This window comes from Amia ocellicauda, chromosome 10, assembly GCF_036373705.1.
Source record: "Amia ocellicauda isolate fAmiCal2 chromosome 10, fAmiCal2.hap1, whole genome shotgun sequence".
Classification (NCBI taxonomy): Eukaryota; Metazoa; Chordata; class Actinopteri; order Amiiformes; family Amiidae; genus Amia; species Amia ocellicauda.
The window spans coordinates 41,601,547-41,626,788 of NC_089859.1; the positions used below are offsets into that span (position 1 = coordinate 41,601,547).

At 42.0% G+C, this 25,242-nt stretch overlaps 2 non-coding genes and 4 pseudogenes across 2 annotated transcripts; all 6 read left to right on the top strand.

Moving 5' to 3' along the window:
* Positions 1–2,304: 2,304 nt before the first annotated feature.
* LOC136762604 (5S ribosomal RNA) lies at positions 2,305–2,423 on the top strand. Its single transcript, XR_010820798.1, has one exon. It is a non-coding gene; the product is annotated as a 5S ribosomal RNA (ribosomal RNA).
* Positions 2,424–2,637: 214 nt separating this feature from the next.
* LOC136762144 (uncharacterized) lies at positions 2,638–2,756 on the top strand (annotated as a pseudogene).
* Positions 2,757–2,979: 223 nt separating this feature from the next.
* On the top strand, positions 2,980–3,098 carry LOC136761512 (uncharacterized; annotated as a pseudogene).
* Positions 3,099–3,318: 220 nt separating this feature from the next.
* LOC136761708 (uncharacterized) lies at positions 3,319–3,437 on the top strand (annotated as a pseudogene).
* A 216-nt stretch (positions 3,438–3,653) lies between these two features.
* Positions 3,654–3,772, top strand: LOC136761297 (uncharacterized; annotated as a pseudogene).
* A 6,407-nt stretch (positions 3,773–10,179) lies between these two features.
* Positions 10,180–10,294, top strand: LOC136762330 (U5 spliceosomal RNA). The gene has a single exon (XR_010820533.1). It is a non-coding gene; the product is annotated as a U5 spliceosomal RNA (small nuclear RNA).
* Positions 10,295–25,242: the final 14,948 nt, after the last annotated feature.

Consider the following 25,242-nt stretch of genomic DNA (forward strand, 5'->3'; position numbering starts at 1 on the left):
CAGATTCCTTTTTTGAAATACAATGACATGCATTACAAACGAGTATTTACATTATATTTACAGCCGGTGCTCGTGTGTCACTGTGTCCCTCAGGCTGTGGTTGGCGCTGACATATTGGGCAGAATGTGTCCCTTATTTTGGGCTAAAGCTTTCTGTGGAGGGGAACGTGGATCAGTTTGTACCATTTTTGGGAGGATCTGCCTTGTTGGGGCGGAGCTGTGATCCAGGTGAACAGCAGATCGGGCATAGGTGGGCATGTGGGCAGAGGAGTAGGAAGGCCGGTCAAGCAAATAAGCTTGCTAAGGTACACAGCAGCAGCAAGCATCCCCCCCATCCAGCCAGCCAGCCAGTCTGGCTGGCAGTGACTGAGTGGTTGACAGACGGCAAGCAACGGAATGTTCATGCTCTGTGATGTCATAGCAGTCAGCTGAGAGAGGCTTGTGATGTCATCGCTGAGCTGGCTGGCTGGCTGGCTGGCTGGCTGTGTGTGTGTCTGTGTGTGTGTGTGTGTGTGTGTGTGTCTGTTTGTGTTTGTCAGTCTGTCTGTCTGTCTGTCTCTCTCTCTCTCTCTCCCTCTCAATTCAATTCATTTGTATTGTCAAAGCAATTGGACATACATACACATACATACATATACACTCACCTAAAGGATTATTAGGAACACCTGTTCAATTTCTCATTAATGCAATTATCTAATCAACCAATCACATGGCAGTTGCTTCAATGCATTTAGGGGTGTGGTCCTGGTCAAGACAATCTCCTGAACTCCAAACTGAATGTCTGAATGGGAATGAAAGGTGATTTAAGCAATTTTGAGCGTGGCATGGTTGTTGGTGCCAGACGGGCCGGTCTGAGTATTTCACAATCTGCTCAGTTACTGGGATTTTCACGCACAACCATTTCTAGGGTTTACAAAGAATGGTGTGAAAAGGGAAAAACATCCAGTATGCGGCAGTCCTGTGGGCGAAAATGCCTTGTTGATGCTACAGGTCAGAGGAGAATGGGCCGACTGATTCAAGCTGATAGAAGAGCAACTTTGACTGAAATAACCACTCGTTACAAACGAGGTATGCAGCAAAGCATTTGTGAAGCCACAACACGTACAACCTTGAGGCGGATGGGCTACAACAGCAGAAGACCCCACCGGGTACCACTCATCTCCACTACAAATAGGAAAAAGAGGTGAGACATTCAGATGGTAGAGTCAGAATTTGGCGTAAACAGAATGAGAACATGGATCCATCATGTCTTGTTACCACTGTGCAGGCTGGTGGTGGTGGTGTAATGGTGTGGGGGATGTCTTCTTGGCACACTTTAGGCCCCTTAGTGCCAATTGGGCATCGTTTAAATGCTACGGCCTACCTGAGCATTGTTTCTGACCATGTCCATCCCTTTTTGACCACCATGTACCCATCCTCTGATGGCTACTTCCAGCAGGATAATGCACCATGTCACAAAGGTCGAATCATTTCAAATTGGTTTCTTGAACATGACAATGAGTTCACTGTACTAAACTGGCCCCCACAGTCACCAGATCTCAACCCAATAGAGCATCTTTGGGATGTGGTGGAACGGGAGCTTCGTGCCCTGGATGTGCATCCCACAAATCTCCATCAACTGCAAGATGCTATCCTATCAATATGGGCCAACATTTCTAAAGAATGCTTTCATCCCCTTGTTGAAGCAATGCCACGTAGAATTAAAGCAGTTCTGAAGGCGAAAGGGGGTCAAACACAGTATTAGTATGGTGTTCCTAATAATCCTTTAGGTGAGTTCATCGTAGCTCTTAATACTCTCTTTCTGTCTGGAGGAGATATAATTGAACTATTGTACACGTACCCGGCTACTTTCAACACCCTTTGCTGCACTGATATTTTTCCCTCCATTTTTCTTTTTTCTATTGATTTTTGCAGGAAGTTCCATCAATACCCTCCAGCCTTTAAGAGACATCATGCAGCCAGGCCTCTTGGCTTGCGGCCACACCGTCCTGAACGCGCCCCATCTCGTCAGCTCTCAGAAGCTAAACTGGGCAGGGCCTGGTCATTAATTGAGTGTGAGACCTCCTGGAAATTCCAGGCGCTGCAAGCTTTTTTCGTCTCCTGGGTAATTTCATCGTAGCTCTTAATTCTCTCTTTCTGTCTGGAGGAGATATAATTGAAGAATTGTACACGTACCCGGCTACTTTCAACACCCTTTGCTGCACTGATATTTTTCCCTCCATTTTTCTATTTTTTTTTTTTTTTTGCTGGAAGTTCCGTCAATACCCTCCAGCCTTTAAGAGACATCATGCAACCAGGCCTCTTGGCTTGCGGCCACACCGTCCTGAACGCACCTGATCTCGTCAGATCTCGGAAGCTAAACAGGGCAGGACCTGGTCAGTACTTGGATGGGAGACCTCCTGGAAATACCAGATGCTGCAAGCTTTTTTCGTCTGCTGGGTAACTTTATCTTAGCTCTTAATACACTCTTTCTGTCTGGAGGAGATATAATTGAAGTATTGTACACGTACCCGGCTACTCTTAACACCCTTTGCTGCACTGATATTTTTCCCTCCATTTTTCTTTCTTTTTTCTTTTTTCTGGAAGTTCCGTCAATATCCGCCAGCCTTTAAGAGACATCATGCAGCAAGGCCTCTTGGCTTGCGGCCACACCGTCCTGAACGCGCCCCATCTCGTCAGCTCTCGGAAGCTAAACTGGGCAGGGCCTGGTCATTACTTGAATGTGAGACCTTCTGGAAATTCCAGGCGCTGCAAGCTTTTTTCGTCACCTGGGGAACTTCGTCGTAGCTTTTAATACTCTCTTTCTGTCTGGAGGAGATTTAATTGATGAATTGTACACGTACCTGGCTACTTTCAACACCCTTTGCGGCACTGATTTTTTTCCCTCCGTTTTTCTTTTTCTCTTTTTTTTTTTTAATTTGCTGGAAGTTCCGTCAATACCCGCCAGCCTTTAAGAGACATCATGCAGCCATGCCTCTGGGCTTGCGGCCACACCGTCCTGAACGCGCCCGATCTTGTCAGATCTCGGAAGCTGAACGGTGCAGGGCCTGGTCAGTACTTCGATGGGTGACCTCCTGGAAATACCAGGTGCTGCAAGATTTTTACGTCTCCTGGGAAACTTCATCGTAGCTCTTAATACTCTCTTTCTGTCTGGAGGAGATATAATTGAAGTATTGTACACGTACCTGGCTACTTTCCACACCCTTTCCTGCAATGATATTTTTCCCTCCATTTTTCTATTTTTTTTTAATTTTTTTTTCTTGGATGTTCCGTCAATACCCGCCAGCCTTTAAGAGACATCATGCAGCCATGCCTCTGGGCTTGCGGCCACAACGTCCTGAATGCGCCCGAGCTCGTCAGATCTCAGAAGCTAAACGGGGCAGGGCCTGGTCAGTACTTGGATGGGAGACCTCCTGGAAATACCAGATGCTGCAAGCTTTTTACTTCTCCTGGGTAACTTCATCGCCGCTCTTAATATTCTCTTTCTGTCTGGAGGAGATATAATTGAAATATTGTACACGTATCCGGCTACTTTCAAAACCCTTTGCTGCACTGATTTGTTTCTCTCCATTTTTCTTTTTTCTTATTTTTTTTGCTGGAAGTTCCATCAATACCCGCCAGCCTTTAAGAGACATCATGCAGCCAGGCCTCTTTGTTTGCGGCCACACCGTCCAGAACGTGCCCGATTTCGTCAGATCTCGGAACCTAAACGGGGCAGGGCCTGGTCTGTACTTGGATGGGAGACCTCCTGGAAATACCAGGTGCTGCAAGCTTTTTACGTCTCCTGGGGAACTTCATCGTAGCTCTTAATACTCTCTTTCTGTCTGGAGGAGATATAATTGAAGAATTGTACACGTACCCGGCTACTTTCAACACCCTTTCCTGCACTGATATTTTTCCCTCCATTTTTCTATTTTTTTTATTATTTTTTTTTGCTTGAAGTTCCGTCAATACCCGCCAGCCTTTAAGAGACATCATGCAGCCAGGCCTCTTGGCTTGAGGCCACACCGTCCTGAATATGAAAGATCTCGTCAGATCTCGGAAGAAAAACTGGGCAGTGCCTGGTCAGTAATTGGATGGGTGACCTCCTGGAAATACCAGGTGCTGCAAGCTTTTTACGTCTCCTGGGTAACTTCATCGTAGCTCTTAATACTCTCTTTCTGTCAGGAGAAGATACAATTGAAGAAATGTACACTTTGTCTTAGGGACAGTCTGGCTAGCAGTGACTGAGTGGTTGACAGAGGCTCGTGATGTCATCGCTGAGCTGTCTGTCTGTCTGTCTGTCTCTCTCTCTCTCTTTCTCTCTCTCTCTCTCTCTCTCTCTCTCTTCCTCTCAATTCAATTCATTTGTATTGTCAAAGCAATTGGACATACATACATACATATATATATATATATATATATATATATATATACATACATACATACATCCATACATGCTAGAAAGTCATTACTATGTTATCTTAAAGGCTAACTAAGCAGAACATATATCATTATAGAACAGAGTTCATAGGTCAACACATGGTTTTAGGGAACAGGCACGTAGGTCATACCGTTTGACAATGTCTCCAAGGTTCTCATCGTAAATAACAAACAGAAATCAAACTATCTTCTGGGCTGACCTTCTAGCTTGACCGTATCTTTCTTAAGTATACAAGAGAGAAAAACAGGTGTAAGAAAATAATTTCTAATTTTCCTTCTACACATATATACATACATACATACATATGTAGCGTTATGTTGGGTGTATTTGGATAAGAGCATTTGGGCTCTGAGCTGAAGCACTGATCTAAAGAAGACCTCTCCCCCCCCAAAGTTATCAGATTTCCTTAGCTCATCAGCTTGGAACTGGTTTGCATCAAAGTGACAGTTTTGGGGAGGATGGCACCGAGAAGAGGCCAAATAGTTTGGAATTCTGCTATGAGATGTCTGGAGAAAGGGGCCTGTAGGTGATAAAAACTCTTTGAAGTGGATGAGAGCCGAAATCCCGACATAGAGCTACGAACCCAGGCCAACCGGCATTTCCAAAAGATGGCATGGATTGACATCAGTCATAAATAAAGCCTCCCTCCAATAGGACACTGGGGGCTGAAACCGAAATCCAATCTCAAGAACTCAGGGACCAATCACCTACTGATCTGACAGACTATAAGGAACAGCGGACAGTCTTTCTCTCTCTCTCTCTCTCTCTCACCTGAACCAGAAACTCGCTGCCACAGCTCAACCTGTAGCTCTGTTGCCAGAACCGGAATCAGAAACCAACCAAGTCTTTGCCGGCAACAGAAGAGTTAAACTGGGAGAAGGAGATTGAGCGAAGAATTATTTTAAAGGACTTTATTAAATAAATAACTTCACAGACCCACCTGATCAGTGGAGTTTTACAGCTGGACAATTGACTAAGTCGACTGAATACGAAAGTGTCAGTCACTTAAATAGCTATTTGAGTCTTAAGAAACTTGACCCTTGGAACAAACAGGGCCCTGCTTTCCTCAAAGACTTCGTCTTCAAGTAACTACGGTGGAACCATGCTTACAAAGAAGATTTTGTGCACAACCTTGGAGCCTTCAAACCAATGGAAAATCTGTTTGGAAAAGACTCTACATTCGCGAAACCCCAACTTCCAGGTGCATCGACTGAGTGGAAGTTCTTGGACAAAGCCGAACCGGACTGCCTTTGTTCCAAACCACACGGACCTCGTGCCGTGTGCTGTTATCTGAGCCCGAAGCCAGAGAGGCCTCTCTGCGACGAAGTTCACATAAGTTTAACAGTTTGGAGTTTGTGATTCATGACATTTGAGAAATCAATTAGAAATGTTAATCTGTGATTCATAACTCTAGAATGTGTAATATCATTTAGTTTTCTTAAATATAAATGTGAGTTGCATTAAACTGTTTTGTTGATAATTTTAGAAATAAAATCTGTCAACGCCGAGAAATATCTTCTCATTCCTGTTTAACTGTTTAGTCTGAAATTGACACAAGTTAATAGACATTAGATTATTGGTGGCCCTGCCTATCCTTAATCATTGAATAATAATCAGTTAAGGGAAATTGTGGTAACAAATAGGATCTTTCTCGGCACCTAAACGTAAATGAGACTGATATATATATAACGAGAAGTTACCTGACATAAATACTAACCTGCGTAGTTATTTAATGTCTGACTAATAATACTAACGAGAGACTCACCTTCGTCTTACTAACCGGTATTGTAGTCAATGTGTTTATAACCTTTTTTGTTTAACGATTTGTTAAACGGAATGTACGTGCTCTGTGATGTCATAGCAGTAAGCTGAGAGAGGCTCGTCATGTCATCGCTGAGCTGGCTGGCTGGCTCTCTGTGTGTGTGTGTGTGTGTGTGTGTGTGTCTCTCTGTCTGTCTGTCTGTCTGTCTCTCTCTCTCTCTCTTACTCTCTCTCTCTCCCTCTCAATTCAATTCATTTGTATTGTCAAAGCAATTGGACATGCATACATACATACATACATATATATGGAAAATAAACAATATGTGTACATCTCTTTCTGCATTAGTGGTGCCCTCACAGATGTGCAAGTTACATGACAGACAGACAGACAGACACACACACACTTTCACACACAGATAGACAGACACAGACACACACAGACACACACACACATACTTTGACAGACAGACAGACAGACACACGCATATTATGGGTCTTTGTTGGGTAGTGAAATGGGTAGCATCAGTCGCAGTGTGGGTAATGTCAGGGAGCCAATCATAGTCCCCGTTATTTGCATATCGTGGCGCAAAGCATTCTGGGAAAAGCAACTAAACACGTTTAGTCATGTATTTGTCCATAGTTTACACATGAGATGAAAGAGACAGTATGACGTGTTGAGCACCTGGGATTCCTCATGTGTATGTGAGGGGCAGAGGAACCGGATCCCAAGTGTGCGTCCCAGGTGCTATAGGTTTCAAAGCATGCAGGGGAATAGGCACCCCACCCTGACACCTATAGAAGACTGGATAGGGAGATATAAATAGCAATGGGGAGACTCTTGTACTTGGTGTGGCTCTATCCATATAGTGGGGCCAGCAGCCACTTAGCAGGTGTAGCAATAGAAGCTCAGCCTGGGGAGACTGGATTTAGCATTTCCTCTCCATTTTGATAACTATCCATAATCATTTCTGCAAAATACTTCTATGATACCTATGTATGTTTTTTACTTGTACTATATTATACTATCAAGTATCAGTGTACACATACAATGTGACCTGTTACATTAATACAGAGGCCACGGAAGGCCAGATCACTAATAGCCACTGTCCCCTGATATTACACTTTTTTACAATCACTTTGGTACTCATTTCAGAACCTTGATGTCATTTTTCAAAACTCTAGACACTAAACTCACACCCGATGATCAAAATGCACATTTTTCAAAACTCTAACACTTTTTTACAATTGCTTGGATACAATACACATCAACCTCAGATCATTTCTTCATTGAACTAAAATGACACAACTTAACATCAAAGTATTACCATTTCAAAATGCAATTCACACATTACATCTGAGATCACTGTCTATTCATTTCATTACAAAGATCTAACTATCAATTGATACAGCTGCTCAAAATGATAAGTGACTAAGTGTCCTATAATGATATAAATTCTGCTTAGCTAACTTTTAAGATAACATAGTAATGACTTTCTGATTATAACCAGCTCTTTGATTTTTGTGTATAAAAGCTCTGACTGTTAAAATGAAGGCAGAGCGACTTTGGGATCTACTTGAGTCACTGTTCCTCTCCACGCTGCGTGTATTAAAGGCATTGCAACTAACGCTCCAACCTGGTTGAAGATGATTGTTCTTCCACATCAGATTTGACATTACTGTATGTATGCAGGCCCTTGTAATTGCTTTTCCAATACTGCCAACTGGTTATTGATGATTGATTTCACATTGTGGTACGAGTATCGAGTGAAATGAGTGCTATCCACCCCAGCAACACAGTGATAACATGGAGCCGGCAAGTCATCCAGGTCACAATAGAGGTCAAGCAGTGGGAGGAGGAAGACGTGGTGGTCAAAGGAATGGAAGGGGACATGCACCCCTTCTGAGAGGTGGTCGTGGGCCTCGTCATAGAGGAGGGCTTAGGCCTCACCAGAGAGGCAGCCATGGGCCTCATTTGAGAGGTGTTGGGGGAACGTGGTAGAGGACAAGGCCACGGACCAGACAGCGGCAGCAACAGCAAATAGTGTCCAGTGAAATCCGAGAAATAGTTGTAGAGCATGTTGTAAATCATGGCATGACCATGACTGAGGCAGCTACAATGATTCAATCAAACCTCAGAATCAACTCAGGATCAACTGTGGCCTCAATCATCAGAAATTTCCGTACTGAGAAGCGGCAAGTCTTCAGCATGCACTAAACATTAGGCTACTCTCAATTGTCAAATGACTGTATACTGCATACCAATGTGTAGCACAGAGTATAGTGTGCCTTTTGAAAGAAATGCAGACAGAGTGAAGCAGCTGATGACTGAGTATGTTCAGGTATGTTCAGTTTCAAGATGCCTCTTGTGAAAAATGGTTGTGAGAACCTGAACCTGAACACAGGGCTGATGGAAATTCAGAAGTACAGTAATCAATCCTTTGTTTTACACTAAGCCAGGTGAGGAACACTGCAGTTGACATTTTACTGTAGTTTTGTTCTTTTTTGTAGCTAATTATTGTTGCATGGATTCAAAGAAACCTATGGTGTGATTTGATTGTATTGCATCAATACATTTCAGATTTTGTTCAATGATTCCACTGTGTCTGTAGTATTCTCTCTACTAGTCCTTTTACAGTGATGTATTTATGTGTAGTACCATAATGAAACATGTATCACATATTTTGTACTACAATATTTAATGATTGTACGAACAACTACACAGTGAAACTATCGGTATCTTCTGTGTGGGTGATCTAAATAAATGTTACTATGGTATTTCATGATAAATGAATTATTTGAACCAACAAGTCTGCAAGTGCTAGGTTTCTTTAAAGATATGAATGCACAATGCAATGTTTTGAACATTGGACAGCCTGTGTTACAAGTGATGACCGTTTTGAGTTTTGTGTCTAGAGTTTTGAAAAATGACATCAAGGTTCTGAAATTAGTGACAAAGTGATTGTAAAAAACTGTATATTCATCCTATTTAATGTGCTCTTTTAAAATGTACTTTTCTTTTTTATGTTGCCATTTCTGTTCTACCAATGTTTCAGTTGTTAGCCAAAGATTGACAGAGTACATCTCATACACACAGGCCAGACAGCAAGGATTTCTTTTTGAAATTCAATTACAAATGCTGCATGAACTCATCAATACGATTAGAGCTCCTGAAAGCAATATAACTAACTCACTCTACAGCATCTCATTAGCAGTGAAAAGAAACCAAGAAAGTTGGGACAGTCGACTGTTTACCACTATGTAACATCACCTTTTCTTTTAATAACACTTATTAAGCACTTGGGCACTGAAGACACCACTTGGTTAAGTTTAGCAAGTGGGATTTCCCCCCATTCATCCATTATGCATTTCCTCAGCTGCGCAACTGCACAGGGCCTTCGTTGTCTTAATTTGCACTTCATAGTGCGCCACACATTCTCAATTCGGAGACAGGTCAGGACTGCAGGCAGGCCATGCTAGCACCCGCACTCTCTGCCTACGCAACCATGCGCTTGTAATCTGGGCAGAATGTGGTTTGGCGTTATCCTGCTGAAAAATGCAGGGATGTCCCTGGAAAAGACGATGTCTGGATGGCAGCATATGTTGCTCCAAAATGTGTACATCTCTTTCTGCAAAAATGGTGCCCTCACAGATGTGCGAGTTACATGACAGACAGACACTCATACACACTGTCACACCCACACACACACACACACTTTCACAGACAGACACACGCACACACACTCACTTTCACACAGAGACAGACACACAAACACAGAGACAGACACACACACACTCACTTTCACACAGAGACACACAAACACATACACTTTCACACAGACACACACACACATACATACATACATACATACATATATAAGGAAAAGAAACAATACATTTAAAAATCACAAAAAGATGTAATAAAGTACAGAAAATCTAAATGTAATAAAATGTGATCTTTAATACACACAAATATGTATGGCTGGTCGGATGCGTCTTGGACTCGGGTTCCTCTTCATTACGTATAATGCTTTTGCCTTTTGCTATAGCTTTCCGTGGAGGGGATCGTGGGTGAGTTTGTACCATTCTTGGGGGGCTCTGCCTTGTTGGGGCGGAGCTGTGATCCAGGTGAACAGCAGATCGGACATAGGTGGGCATGTGGGCGGAGGAGGAAGGCCGGTCAAGCAAATAAGCTTGCTAAGGTACGCAGCAGCAGCAAGCAGCCCCACCATCCAGTCAGCCAGCCAGTCTGGCTGGCAGTGACTGAGTGGTTGACAGACGGCAAGCAACGGAATGTACGTGCTCTGTGATGTCATAGGAGTCACCTGAGAGAGATGTTTGTGATGTCATCGCTGAGCTGGCTGGCTCTGTGTGTCTTGCTGGCTGTGTGTGTGTGTGTGAGAGAGAGAGAGACTTTTTGACTTTTATCAGACTTCATTGCCTGTTTGCAACACGCAATAATTCATACAAAAGAAAATAAATAAATAAATAAAAAATAGTGTTCCCCTTTGTTTGTCTCCCCCCAACAAGCATTAACTCCGCCACTGATCTGTACACTTTTAAAGAAAGCAACCCAATACACACAACAAAACAACCATCAAATACTAAACCCTATAAATGAATTACATAATAAAAACCAACTCCCCGTCATACAATTCACAAAAGGCATCATTAATACACCAGACCTGTTCAAAACTCTCCAAATCATTCATCAGCCTGTAATAGTTAAACTCTAGTCTGACTCTGCACTTGACCAGCATGGCAAACACTCTCACTGCATCCTCACTGCCCTTCCCACACACTCTGTTCTTCCTAGTCTTATAGACGGCCATTTTAGCCTGGCCCAGCAAGAAGTTTACCAGCTGGTCCACATGTTTGGTCTTTCTGGTGTATCGCGCCCCTAAAATAAAAACCTTTGTGTTAAAAATCAGGTTAAGATCAGTAAAAAGACGAGTTAAAAGACTAAAAATGGGTGACAACCGAGAGCAAGTGCTGAAACAGTGAAACACGGTCTCTCTCTGAGCACAGAATGGGCAGGCGTCGGACACAGCAGGGTTAAGAACAGTATTAAAAGAATTGACAGCAATAATGGTGTGTAACACCCTCCACTGCAGATTGCCAGCTCTCTTATTGAGGGGGGCTTGTACAGGCTTCTCCAGGCGGGCGCAGTGTCTTCCCCCAGCCCCAGCCTGTAAAGTAATTTTAGGAATCACAAAGAAACAGTTGAAAGTGCTAAATAAGTATTTTGATGCACCATATTAATTTAGGAAATTTACATGTTGTTTTTCATCAGCTTCTGTATCTGATGGCTCCACATCACTGGCTGGATTGACAGCAACGACACTCTAAAAAAAGAAGTGTTAAGTTTGAGCATTCAGGACTTGTTTTGAAGATCCTGAATATCACTGGTCCACAATTTATCTGTGAAACTATGGGTTAATCTCCATATACAAAATACTTTTCACACACACTTTAAATTTACAACTAAATTTACATGTTGATGTCTTTCGTCAGCTTCTGTATTTGATGGCTCAATATAACTGGTTGCATTAACAGCAACGGCACACTACAAGAAAATAACATTATATTTAAACATTCAGGACTGGTTTAGCATCACCTCGAATATCCCTAGCCCTTGAGGTCGATTGTTATTGTGGTCTTCAAGACCAGTGCTTCTCAACCTTAGTCCTGGAGGAGGCCCACTGTCTGCTGATTTTCATTACAACAACATTGTAGGTTATATCAGTGACTGTGGTCCTAAAGTACCCCTATGCCTGCTGTTTTTTTTCCAGTTGAGCTCTTAATTACCTAATTGGCTTAACTGAAGCCATTTAACCCTTTTCCCAGGTCTTTGGTTGTTGATGAGTTACAAAGAGCTGGATTGTGGCCCGCCATGACTGGAAGTGAAGAACACTCACTCTAGGCCTTTAACTTAATGTTCATATGTAGGGGCCTATCCATCTGATTTGTTTTTGCACATTTATTAACAGAAAAATTGATGGTATGTGAAATCATCTGAGCTGAAAAATATAATGTTCCACCAATAATAAAATAAATGTATTTATTAAAATTATAGAGATAATAGAATGTTCACAGATTATTAGTTCAGAAAACAAAATATTTTTTTATATCTTAAATAGAATTAACACTCAAATCAGTTGTAGGGTAAACAAGGTCTATTTTTTGGATTGATTTTATAATTATACATGTATGGCTGCATGAAGCTTACCTGAGAATCTGATATTTTAGTAACTTTGTTGCTTCTTGTTGGGTAGTCCACGTTTGCCGCCGTTCTTTTTCTGTAAATGTAAATCAAAAGGCAATAATTACATACTGTAATTAAAATACAAAAAGTATAAACATTGTATTATTATTTTTTTATCCTGTTTCTCCATCTCGATGCTGTTCTTTTTGGAATTGCATATCTAGGGTTACTTAAATACTGTTTATAAGATTGTAAACTCATCATCCAAATTTCTTCATTTGCCAAACTTTATGTAGTGCGCTTGCAGTTTCAGAAGAAGAAAAAAAACTGTAACAGATGGGATATGTAGTACTTTATACTCGAGTGGTCTATGCGATTACACCCTGTTGGTGTTATTAAGAACGCCAAGTACCAGAATGCAGAGCGGGACTGTTTTTTGTGCCGTGACTTGTCGGGGGAAAAAGGCGCAGAAAAAACGGACGAGAAGGTGAAGGTAGTATGGCGGTGATGCACGCGTTGGTGAAGTGGGAAAGCGGGGTCGACAAAGACTCTTACAGCGTGATTCCCACTGCTTGCTTTCGCAATTTTGATTTATTCAGCATTGCTGATGATGACGAAGAGACGACTCGAAACTTCAGAGCAGAGTGGAGAGACACGAACAAACCTCCAAAAGGTGGATGGCCTGTCCATGAAGCGCAGATCATTATGACTGGTAACAATGTTTATTTAAAAAAAAAAAACATTAAAGTCTTTACATGCTATTTGATATATACAATCACAGTATATTTGAAATGAATGTTTAAGTTATTAATGTGTTGTACTTCTAACATACTCTTATAACATGGTAGGTGGTGGTGAGGGCGCTAAAAACTCGTCATACTTGACTGGCATTTGTAAGAACGATTTATTGTGTGTTGTGCTTTACAATAAAATCCCCCAAATCACAAAATAAATTAAACCAGATATAATTTAACTTCAGTTTTGATTCAGTGTTGGCTGTTCATCTTAATTTGTATGGTCAAAGCACAGTATTTTTATGACAAATAAATATAATCCCCAAATATCTGTGGACATAATGCAGGGTTTTATTTATTTTATTTTTATTTTAGGAAAAGAAGGCGAACTAAGAAGAAAACTTAATGACCTAACAAAAATGCCCTGTCCTAAAATGAAGAGAGTACCTAAACCAAACAAAAAACTTCAAATTTCAGATGATAGTGACCTTGATGAACCACAGTTACCGGTGAGATAATTACTGCAAATATTAAATAAATGTATTGCAGGATTGTTTTTTTTTAATCATATTCATATATATATATATTTTCATTTTAAACTCTTTTCCTCTCTGAATACAGCACAAAATAAGAAAGAAAACCGATGGAGCTTCAAGAATTAGATCCCGTCATATTCTACAGACATTTAAAGAGTCCAGTGAAGTTGAGCTACAGCAAAAAGTTAAGCAGCTCGAAAAGGAAAACACTTAAAAAGACTTAAAAATGAAAACCAATGTCATCGAAACCGTATGGTTGATGGTAAGTTTTTTTATTTATAGCAAATAATTCCTTACCTTGATAAATGTTATTCTTCAGTAATTTAGATTCCAGAGTAATGTATTATAGTTGATCATACTGAAGTAATCTAGAACCACAATACAGACTCTTAATGTGCACTGTCTAATAGTTTAATAATACTGATTATTAAATAAAGTTTTTTAACATAACTTCATAATCCTACATTAATGACTATATGCATTACATTAGACCTGGAAATTCTTGTATTTTATCTTTTTTATTTTTTTTGTAGCTAATGTTAATGACCCACAAAAAGGTCAGTTTGCCAATAACATAGAGCAAGTCTCTCAAGTATAATTGCAGGCATTGATGGTTTTGTTTTCACTTTGTATTAAATATATTACTAGAAATGATTATCATTTAATACTAAGGTTTTTTTCTCCAGAGATTCCAGACCTTTTGGACAATCTGAAAAAAATTGTAACAAAAGCCACATTTATCAGCAATGAAGACAAAAGTGTGTCACCATCAAGTGGTTCTGACAGCCCCACAGCAAATTGTTCTGAATCTGACAAAGAATCACCAAAACAGGTATAACACTCTTGGTCTACAATATTACAAAGACAAGGTAAAAATATATATATTGAAAACAAATATTGGTTGTAAACAATCTAATGATGCTACATTATCAGTTATATTCATAGTTATAGTTGATAATAAGAATGTAATTGAATTATGGGTGTCACAGATTCACTGACTTTATTATGTCTGTAAATTAATAAACTTAGAATTGAGACATACTGTGGTCTTTAATAACACATTTCTGTAACAAAATCACAGCCTTACTGATAATGTATTCCACTTAACATAATATAAGAATAGTTTGGGGATAAACTTGTTTTTTATTTACCATTGTCTTTTAGGTGGAAAAGTTCCCAGGCACTGGAGTTTACATTGACAAACTGTCCTGGATCCTTGCAGAGAGGTGCAGCACGAATACGTCATATGCAAGAACCCTGACGGTTGCTGTCTTTGACTTTCCAACATTATTAAAGAGCAATCTTCGTGGTGGTGGCAGCAAGAGAGATCCAACTTCGGAGAAAAAGACACCTCTGGATCGCTTAAAGGTGGAAGCCATATATGGTATGTAAATGCTGTTGTACAAAATTTCTAACTCTCCTTTTTAACTGTATAGAACACAAAGGGTTAGCATTTGAAATGTTCCTTTGGCCTTTGTTTTAGTTTCAGAGACTAGAGTTAATTTATTAATAAATAATAATACCTTACATGTAGCAGCTGGAAAGATCCCAAAGTGCTCTACAGACTCACTTCACCCACCACCCTCTGGGGTGCAGCCATTTTGTACCAGCAGATTACTACACAGCAGTAAAGGTGGAGTCATAACAAATTTGTTAGACCTGATTGAGGGAAGCCTGACTTAGAATTCAGCCACGTCACTCTTTCAACAACACCTTGTAAATCACCTTGGATTAATGCTTCAGACATATTAATACATAATAATAATGAATAGTGCCATGGGATCCTTGACAATATAAACTTTCATGTCTCATTTAAATTTGACTTTTGAGCAAATACTTCACATTTCAGTCCAGTTGTGCCACATCAATGTAATGCTTAAGCAAGGTATTAATGGAGAAAAGACTGCCTTTGCATAGCTGCTTCGCCAAGTACAGATTTTACTATGAACTAGTGTAAGACAAGTTTAAGAGCATACACCAAAACGTTTAAATACACCCACACACAAAAATGTTGATTTACTGTGGCAATATGTAACTAATGAACCCTTCTCAAAGATATGTGGTATGTTTATTAAAAGATTTTTATATATCTATGTGCAAGTCATTAAATCTATGTGATACATGTTTTTTAGGGGCTACCTTGAAAAAATTGCCCAGTACCCCAAAGAGTGTAATTGGTGGTGCAATTAACAGCAAGATAAATGAACTACGACACAGAATGAAACCAGAGTGAAGATTTGAAGAACCAGATCTGTATTTTTTGTTTTGTTTTCAACAGGGTTGGGGTCAATTCCAATTAAATTTTTAATTCCCTTTTCAATTCAATTCCAATAAAGAATATTCTGTGAATGCAAAAAGTAATTGCAATTTTGAATTGATTTGTAGGAGGAATTGGAATTGAAAAACAGGAATTGACCCCAACCATGGTTTTCAGTGAGTGTTGTACAAATTGATAGGTCAGGGTTTCTGTAAAAACTTAATAGAGGCCAGCAGGCGTGCACGATCTGGGAAAAACTGCTCCACTACAACAGACCTCTTTCCCTTCGTTTTCTCTAAAAACCTCCTGATATCCTTCACTGCAGCTCTGACTCACCGAGGACGAGGAGGCGAGAGAGGAATCCGTGAAGCCGCCCTCACTGTCACTCCGAGCCGCGATGCTCCAGCGTGTAGCCGGACCTTTCCCCACCAAGCCGCTCGCTACCCCAGCTTCACTACTGTGCCACCACTTCTTTTACTGCCACTATTTACCAACACCGTCCGTGCTCCCTCCCAGCACCTTCTTAGTGCGTTTTTTCCACCCGGCGCCTCGGCTTGTACCGCCGAGCCTGGCCCTGCCTCCTCCTCGGCTACACCCTGTGTGTCTGTCCGCCCGTCTGCTGGCTGCTGAGGTTGTTCCTCGTCACTAACCAGCGCCCCGTGCACCGCCTCAACACCATCTCCCCCCGGCGTCTCGGTCGTCACTATCCCCCGCTGCCTCGACCCCGTCCCCCAGCTGTGCGTCATCGCCTCCGGGCAGCTCTTCCCCCGTCACGGCATCAGTGGTACCATCGGTCCGACCGGCGACTGTCTCCTCCGCCGGGGCTCGATCTCTGTCTGCCCGCTGCATCTGTGGCTGCGGGCCGGTGTCTCTATTCCTCCCCGCGTCGCCCCGCTCCTCCTCCCGCTCCCTGTCCTGCTCGGGACAGTTCCTCACGACATGCCCCTCGCTCCCACACCTGAAACACTTCATGGACTCCGAAGTAGCGAACACGACGTAGTCGGTATTGTCGATCTTAAATTTAAAAATGACATTAAGATCCTCATTGATGTTATTGAGGATCATATACAGCTGCCTTCGGAAGGACACGACGTGTTTCAGTTGCGGGGCTTTGCAGCCCAGCGGGACCCTCTTAATGCCGGACATCAGCTGCCCGAGCCGGTGCGGATGAACGGAGGGACGTTAGACAGCGTTACCTTCCGGGCAGGAGCAGCGAGCGGCAACACCGGGGTGAAAGTGTCGTCTAACACTGTGCCATTAGCCACTAGCTGATTGAGCAGATCAGTGGTTTTTAAGAAGATAACAATGGCAGCAGACTTGATATTTTCACACCCTGCTACCTCCCCAACCGCTAACACACACTGCTCTAGGGGGCAGAACTGCACCGGAGCGATCTTGACTCCATGGCGTCGGGTCAGTTTTTCAAAAGACGCATTCAGGGGGTCCGACCCCCCGACCCGGGAAGAACTACCGGTACTCCCCCCTCCCCTCCCCTGTTCCCCCACAATAAGAAAAGCACTGAAAACAGAAGACAAAATAAACAAACTGAAAAAAGTAAAGCAACAAAAAAACGCAGCCAAAGGACAGAGCTCTCAGCAGCACTCCCGCTCACTGCAGACCCCTCCCACACACTCCCAGCTGAGAGAGAGAGAGAGTTAGTGTCTGTCTGTCTCTCTCTCTCTGTAGATGCATCATAGGGAACATATGTAACAATCTCTCTTTTTGTTTACCAAAAATGAGAATGAACGTATTTCAAGTGGGTGTTGCCTTGGTTGGAAACGTTTTAAGATTATTTATGAAGTGTAAAGTGGATTTGTCTCAGTTCTCCGTAGTTTTCAATGTATGTGCCATTCAGTAGCGTTCATGTTACAGATGTGCCCTATGCAGTGGTAGGGTCAATAAAATGTCAGTAAAACTTTATTTTAGCAATTATGGAGGGGAAGAACTGCAAATAGCGGGTCCCCACTAATTATCTAACTTACCAACAACGTTTAAAATTAGGTCTTGCGAAGCTGCCAAATAATGCTGTATAATCGTATGTGTCTTCATACACCGGCTGCTATAGTCTGATAGCTTTGATTTTATATATATATATATATATATATATATATATATATATATATATATATTTTCTCGTGAACCACAAATGCTATTTGCTTGATTTTTACAGAGTATGTTATAAATACCATTCTTATGAAGCCTGACAAACTGTATGCTGTAATTATGAATATTTTCAAATCATTTGTTTGTTTTTCCTAACATGTTACAAATGTTCCCTATGTGAAAGATGCATTATATCTTAATAACGTCTAAACAATTAAAGATATACAGATTATTATTTTTGGTGAAGTTATAATACATTGCTATTAACTATGTGTGTCAGTAAAAGTTTAAATTTCCTAAAGGATTTTTATTGATCTTGCAAAATAAGTGTTTAGGGAACATTTGTAACATAGAGGTGGGTTAGCCACCGGCTAAGGGCAGCGGCTCCGGCTCCAGCACCGTCACCATGTCGCTGGAAAAATGCTAAGTGAGCTCACAGTGAGCTCAGTGTAATGTCTGCTCTGGTGAGCTCACAGTGTGACCTAGTCGTGAGTTCACGTCTTCACTGGGTAGTCCTTGACAACTTAATTGACTCAAATCTTGGGCTTAATTGGTCAAAATGACCATTGGTTGAAGGTACTCAGGGACTGATGTGTAGAGAGACTTATTAAACCTGCAGGATTGTGGTTTTCCCAGATCAGAATTAACCAGATCACCACAAAGGAACATGGTAGGTGCTATTGCAACACAGATTACACAAATACATTGAAATCCAAGTTTGCAGTGGTCCTTGGGCCATTGTGTGGTGATCCAGATCACTTCAGCAGGAATTTTGCAGTGGTCTGGACTACAACTCTCTCTCTCTCTCTCTCTCAATTCAGTGCATTTGAATTGTCAAAGCAATTGGACATGCATACATACATACATACATACATATACACTCACCTAAAGGATTATTAGGAACACCTGTTCAATTTCTCATTAATGCAATTATCTAACCAACCAATCACATGGCAGTTGCTTCAATGCATTTAGGGGTGTGGTCCTGGTCAAGACAATCTCCTGAACTCCAAACTGAATGTCTGAATGGGAATGAAAGGTGATTTAAGCAATTTTGAGCGTGGCATGGTTGTTGGTGCCAGACGGGCCGGTCTGAGTATTTCACAATCTGCTCAATTACTGGGATTTTCACGCACAACCATTTCTAGGGTTTACAAAGAATGGTGTGAAAAGGGAAAAACATCCAGTATGCGGCAGTCCTGTGGGCGAAAATGCCTTGTTGATGCTAGAGCTCAGAGGAGAATGGGCCGACTCGATTCAAGCTGATAGAAGAGCAACTTTGACTGAAATAACCACTCGCTACAACCGAGGTATGCAGCAAGGCATTTGTGATGCCACAACACGTACAACCTTGAGGCGGATGGGCTACAACAGCAGAAGACCCCACTGGGTACCACTCATCTCCACTACAAATAGGAAAAAGAGGCTACAATTTGCACAAGCTCACCAAAATTGGACAGTTGAAGACTGGAAAAATGTTGCCTGGTCTGATGAGTCTCGATTTCAGAGTAAGAATTTGGCGTAAACAGAATGAGAACATGGATCCATCATGTCTTGTTACCACTGTGCAGGCTGATGGTGGTGGTGTAATGGTGTGGGGGATGTTTTCTTGGCACACTTTAGGCCCCTTAGTGCCAATTGGGCATCGTTTAAATGCCACGGCCCGTTGTTTCTGACCATGTCCATCCCTTTATGACCACCATGTTCCCATCCTCTGATGGCTACTTCCAGCAGGATAATGCACCATGTCACAAAGGTCGAATCATTTCAAATTGGTTTCTTGAACATGACAATGAGTTCACTGTACTAAACTGGCCCCCACAGTCACCAGATCTCAACCCAATAGAGCATCTTTGGGATGTGGTGTGTAACGTTATGTTGGGTGTATTTGGATAAGAGTATTTGGGCTCTGAGCTGAAGCACGGATCTAAAGAAGACCTCTCCCCCCCAAAGTTATCAGATTTCCTTAGCTCATCAGCTTGGAACTGGTTTGCATCAAAGTGACAGTTTTGGGGAGGATGGCACCGAGAAGAGGCCAAATAGTTTGTTATTCTGCTATGAGATGTCTGGAGAAAGGGGCCTGTGGGTGATAAAAACTCTTTGAAGTGGATGAGAGCCGAAATCCCGACATAGAGCTACGAACCCAGGCCAACCGGCATTTCCAAAAGATGGCATGGATTGACATCAGTCATAAATCCAAAGTCACAAAAGATTAAGTCTGTTTTAGTTACTTGTGATAAATTGTTGATATCCTAAGCGTTGGCATTAGAGTCATTAGGTGATTAATCGAGTACTGTTCTGTTGGGTTGTTACTGAATAGCCAAAACAATGATTACCCAAATGTCCCCATGTGAAGCATTGATTGTTAAGGTACCAGGAACAGAGATTCCTGAATTCCTTGGACGCCTAGGCAGTTTGGACTTTGAAGTAGAGTCGCGTCGAACTCAGTTGTTAAACGACACTACGACGCAACTCGAAAAAGAGTCGATAGAGGTGATGAAAGTTATGGCTAGCTTAGCACTTGCGAGCTCAAGGGTAGTGAACTGGATCATAAGCAAGTTTGAAAAACTGAAAAAGCTAGGAGAAAAGTATGCTAAAGCGAAAGAAGAAAGAGCCAAACGGCATGGAATGGTTTTAGAATTTGAAGGAAAGCTAGATACTTGTGGAAAACAAGTCATTGTGTTGAATGCTGAAAAAGAGGACTTAATTGAACAGAGAGAGCAATTAGGAAATGATTTAAGACAATGTCAAGTTGAATTGGAAACAACTCTGATCCAAGTAAAAGGTCTGCAAAATGACAGATGTAAAGCGGTTGAAAATGAAAGGATAGTTTTGAAGGACCGGGATGTTTTGGAAATGCGTCTTTGCAAAACAGTCAGGGAGAAAGATTTGGGCACTGTAAAAATGGAGATACTCGAAGGCGAGGTCATACATTTTAAAAGGGACAGTGAAGAAATGAGGAGAGTAAATCAGGTGCTTAGGGGAGAACTCAAATCAACTGAAGTTGAAAATGAGCGTCTCAAGCAACAAATAGGGGCCCTGAAAGCTGCCTCTTGGTGGGCTGCAAAGCTGACACCTGACAGCATAAAGGAACAGCCGGAACTGGCCAATGCACGGAGTCGCACACCGTCTCCACATTTAGGCCCCGGGTTGCCTCGTCCTGATCGTACCCCTCCCTGTAGTCTTTCTCCACCCAGGGTAAGAAGCTCGTCGCACAGACGAACTTCCTCTCCCGTGAGTCCAGACCGAAAGGTTAACATGCGCCAGTTGAGAGAACTGGCTAAAGATTGTGAAACCTTTAACCCAGCAGACAAGGAAGGAAATGTGGAAGCGTATATTAAGGACATTAAGTATGCTTTGAGTTTCTATCCTGAGGCTACGGAGAAGGAAAAGGTTCTCCTAATCCGCAAAACTACCTCTCGCCAAGTCCATTCTTGGATGGAGAGGCAAGGGTCCATGGTCTGCGATAGGTTTCAACGCTTGTGCAGAGCATTAGTTAGGGACTATTCCAGGTTCATTGATCCAGTGGCAGCAGTGACTGCCGCACAGCAGATCAAACAGGGTAAGCATGAGTGCCCCCGTGATTACTATGAAAAGCTTAGGAAAACCTATTTTGCGGGTCAAGATCGACCCGGGGCCGAGGAAGAGGTGAGCTTTAAAGGGTTGTTTGTTGCTAATTTGTTCCCAGCGATTAAGGAAATGATCATATTACATGCAGACGCAATGTATATGAACATAGCTGAAATTCGAAAAAATGGCACAGAAAGCTTGTGAAAGCAAGTACAATAGCACTTCTGATCGTAAAGATTCAAGCACCCAAGTACTGGCAAGGCGCTCTGAGAGCCCTATTTCTCCACTGGAGTTAGAGGGGACAGAGATTCAAAGAAGGAAAGAACCTCCCAAGGATGGAATCCAAGACACCCAGGCTTACAATAAAAAAAAGAAATCTGCTCCTAGCCTAGGTGGGTTAACTCAGTCTCTGAGCAATGTTGCAGTTTCTGAGCTACTGCTACGCTTAGCTCTGCTCCCTTTGCCCCCTCTTCCCAAACTGGAAGTTAGTAGCCAGGGTAAAGGGCCGGACTCGCCACCTAAGGAATGACTAGCTCTGGAACCACCCCCTGTCCCCGCCTCTGTGTTTTTGATTGGATGTGAGGAACAGCAGGGGGGTTTCTCTGACACATCAGCCCACTGGGACCTCCCAGTGGGGGAAGTTGCCTGCAGGCAAGCTGAACCTTTGGTGATGTTACTGGGTGATCTGACACAGAGAGGCAGAGCCAAGCAAGTTTACATAGAAGTGACCATTGAGAATGTGTGGGAGTGAGGAGCCTTGTTGGACACTGGGGCTGAAATTTGTTTAATGTCTGCCACCACAATGGGCAACCTGAAACAAATTATGGAAACCTCAGACCAATGACTGAAAGTGGAAGCTTGTAGTGTGAACATTACAAGTTACACAGAGACTAAGGCACAGCTCACTCAAAAGGCATTGTTAGAGTTCACCTTTGGGAAGATTAAGTTGGTTCATCCAGTTTATATTTCCAAATTTGAAACAGAGAAGTTGATCATTGGTCAGGATCTATTGAACAGGTTGTGGGCTCAAGTTGAATCACCAAAGCCGGTGGAATTGAATGACAGATATGATACAGCCACCAAGGTACAACTTCCCAATGAGACCATTTTTTGTGCATGTCCCTAAAGGGGGCACCGGCTTACCATGTAAGCCAACCATTCGAACCCAGGTCCCTACCAACTATTATAGACATAGTGAAGGTCAGGTGCCTGAATAACACCTGAATTCCCAGTCACCTCCCTCTGTTAATCAACTTCCACCTATTGGTTACCGTCAGTAACCATACTCAATACTGAGTAATACCAATTGTTTTTTTGTTTTAATGTACTTGTGTTATAATATGTAACCTGTATATGTGCTAGTATAGGATTGTCAATTTGATTGGAATACATTCTGCTTAAATAATGAACTATTAGTTTGTTTTCTTTGATTTCTCGGGGTCATGAATGGTGAAGTCCACTGTTGAATTATGTTACATAACTTTGAGATAAATGCTTAACGTCTTATTTTGTCTTGAAGGGGATAACGTCCTAGTCGACCTCAGTCCCATTCAAGAAAGGGGGTATGTAGCGTTATGTTGGGTGTATTTGGATAAGAGTATTTGGGCTCTGAGCTGAAGCACGGATCTAAAGAAGACCTCTCCCCCCCAAAGTTATCAGATTTCCTTAGCTCATCAGCTTGGAACTGGTTTGCATCAAAGTGACAGTTTTGGGGAGGATGGCACCGAGAAGAGGCCAAATAGTTTGTTATTCTGCTATGAGATGTATGGAGAAAGGGGCCTGTAGGTGATAAAAACTCTTTGAAGTGGATGAGAGCCGAAATCCCGACATAGAGCTACGAACCCAGGCCAACCGGCATTTCCAAAAGATGGCATGGATTGACATCAGTCATAAATCAAGCCCCCCTCCAATAGGACACTGGGGGCTGAAACCGAAATCCAATCTCAAGAACTCAGGAACCAATCACCTATTGATCTGACAGACTATAAAGGACAAACACGGCCTTTCTTTCTCTCTCTCTCTCACCTGAACCAGTAACTCGCTGCCACAGCTCAACCTGTAGCTCTGTTGCCCGAACCGGAACCAGAAACCAACCAAGTCTTTGCCGGCAACAGAAGAGTTAAACTGGGAGAAGGAGATTGAGCCGTACAAAGAATTCTTTTAAAGGACTTTATTAAATAAAGAACTTTACAGACTGCGCTGCCCGCCTGTGCCCACCTGATCAGTGGAGTTTTACAGCTGGACAAATGACTAAGTCGACTGAATACGAAAGTGTCAGTCATTTAAATAGCTATTTGAGTTTTAAGAAACTTGACCCTTGGAACAAACAGGGCCCTGCTTTCCTCAAAGACTTTGTCTTCAAGTAACTACGGTGGAAACCTGCTTACAAAGAAGATTTTGTGCACAACCTTGGAGCCTTCAAACCAGTGGAAAATCTGTTTGGAAACGACTCTACTTTCGCGAAACCCCAACTTCCAGGTGCATCGACTGAGTGGAAGTTCTTGGACAAAGCCGAACCGGACTGCCTTTGTTCCAAACCACACGGACCTCGTGCCGTGTGCTGTTATCTGAGCCCGAAGGCAGAGAGGCCTCTCTGTGACGAAGTTCAGATAAGTTTAACAGTTTGGAGTTCATGATTCATGACATTTGAGAAATCAATTAGAAATGTTAATCTGTGATTCATAACTCTAGAATGTGTAATATCATTTAGTTTTCTTAAATATAAATGTGTGTTGCATTAAACTGTTTTGTTGATAATTTTAGAAATAAAATCTGTCAACGCCGAGAAATATCTTCTCATTCCTGTTTAACTGTTTAGTCTGAAATTGACACAAGTTAATAGACACCAGATTATAGGTGGCCCTGCCTATCCTTAATCATTGAATAATAATCAGTTAATGGAAATTGTGGTAACAAGTAATGATAGGATCTTTCTCGGCACCTAAACGTAAATGAGACTGATATATATATAACGAGAAGTTACCTGACATAAATACTAACCTGCGTAGTTATTTAATGTCTGACTAATAATACTAACGAGAGACTCACCTTCGTCTTACTAACCGGTATTGTAGTCAATGTGTTTATAACCTTTTTTGTTTAACGATTTGTTAAACGGAATGTACGTGCTCTGTGCTGTCATAGCAGTAAGCTGAGAGAGGCTCGTCATGTCATCACTGAGCTGGCTGGCTGGCTGGCTGGCTCTCTGTGTGTGTGTGTGTGTGTATGTGTGTCTCTCTGTCTGTCTGTCTGTCTGTCTCTCTCTCTCTCTCTCTCCCTCTCAATTCAATTCATTTGTATTGTCAAAGCAATTGGACATGCATACATACATACATACATATATATGGAAAATAAACAATATGTGTACATCTCTTTCTGCATTAGTGGTGCCCTCACAGATGTGCAAGTTACATGACAGACAGACAGACAGACACACACACACTTTCACACACAGACAGACAGACACAGACACACACACACATACTTTGACAGACAGACAGACATACACACGCATATTATGGGTCTTTGTTGGGTAGTGAAATGGGTAGCATCAGTCGCAGTGTGGGTAATGTCAGGGAGCCAATCATAGTCCCCGTTATTTGCATATCGCAAAGCATTCTGGGAAAAGCAACTAAACACGTTTAGTCATGTATTTGT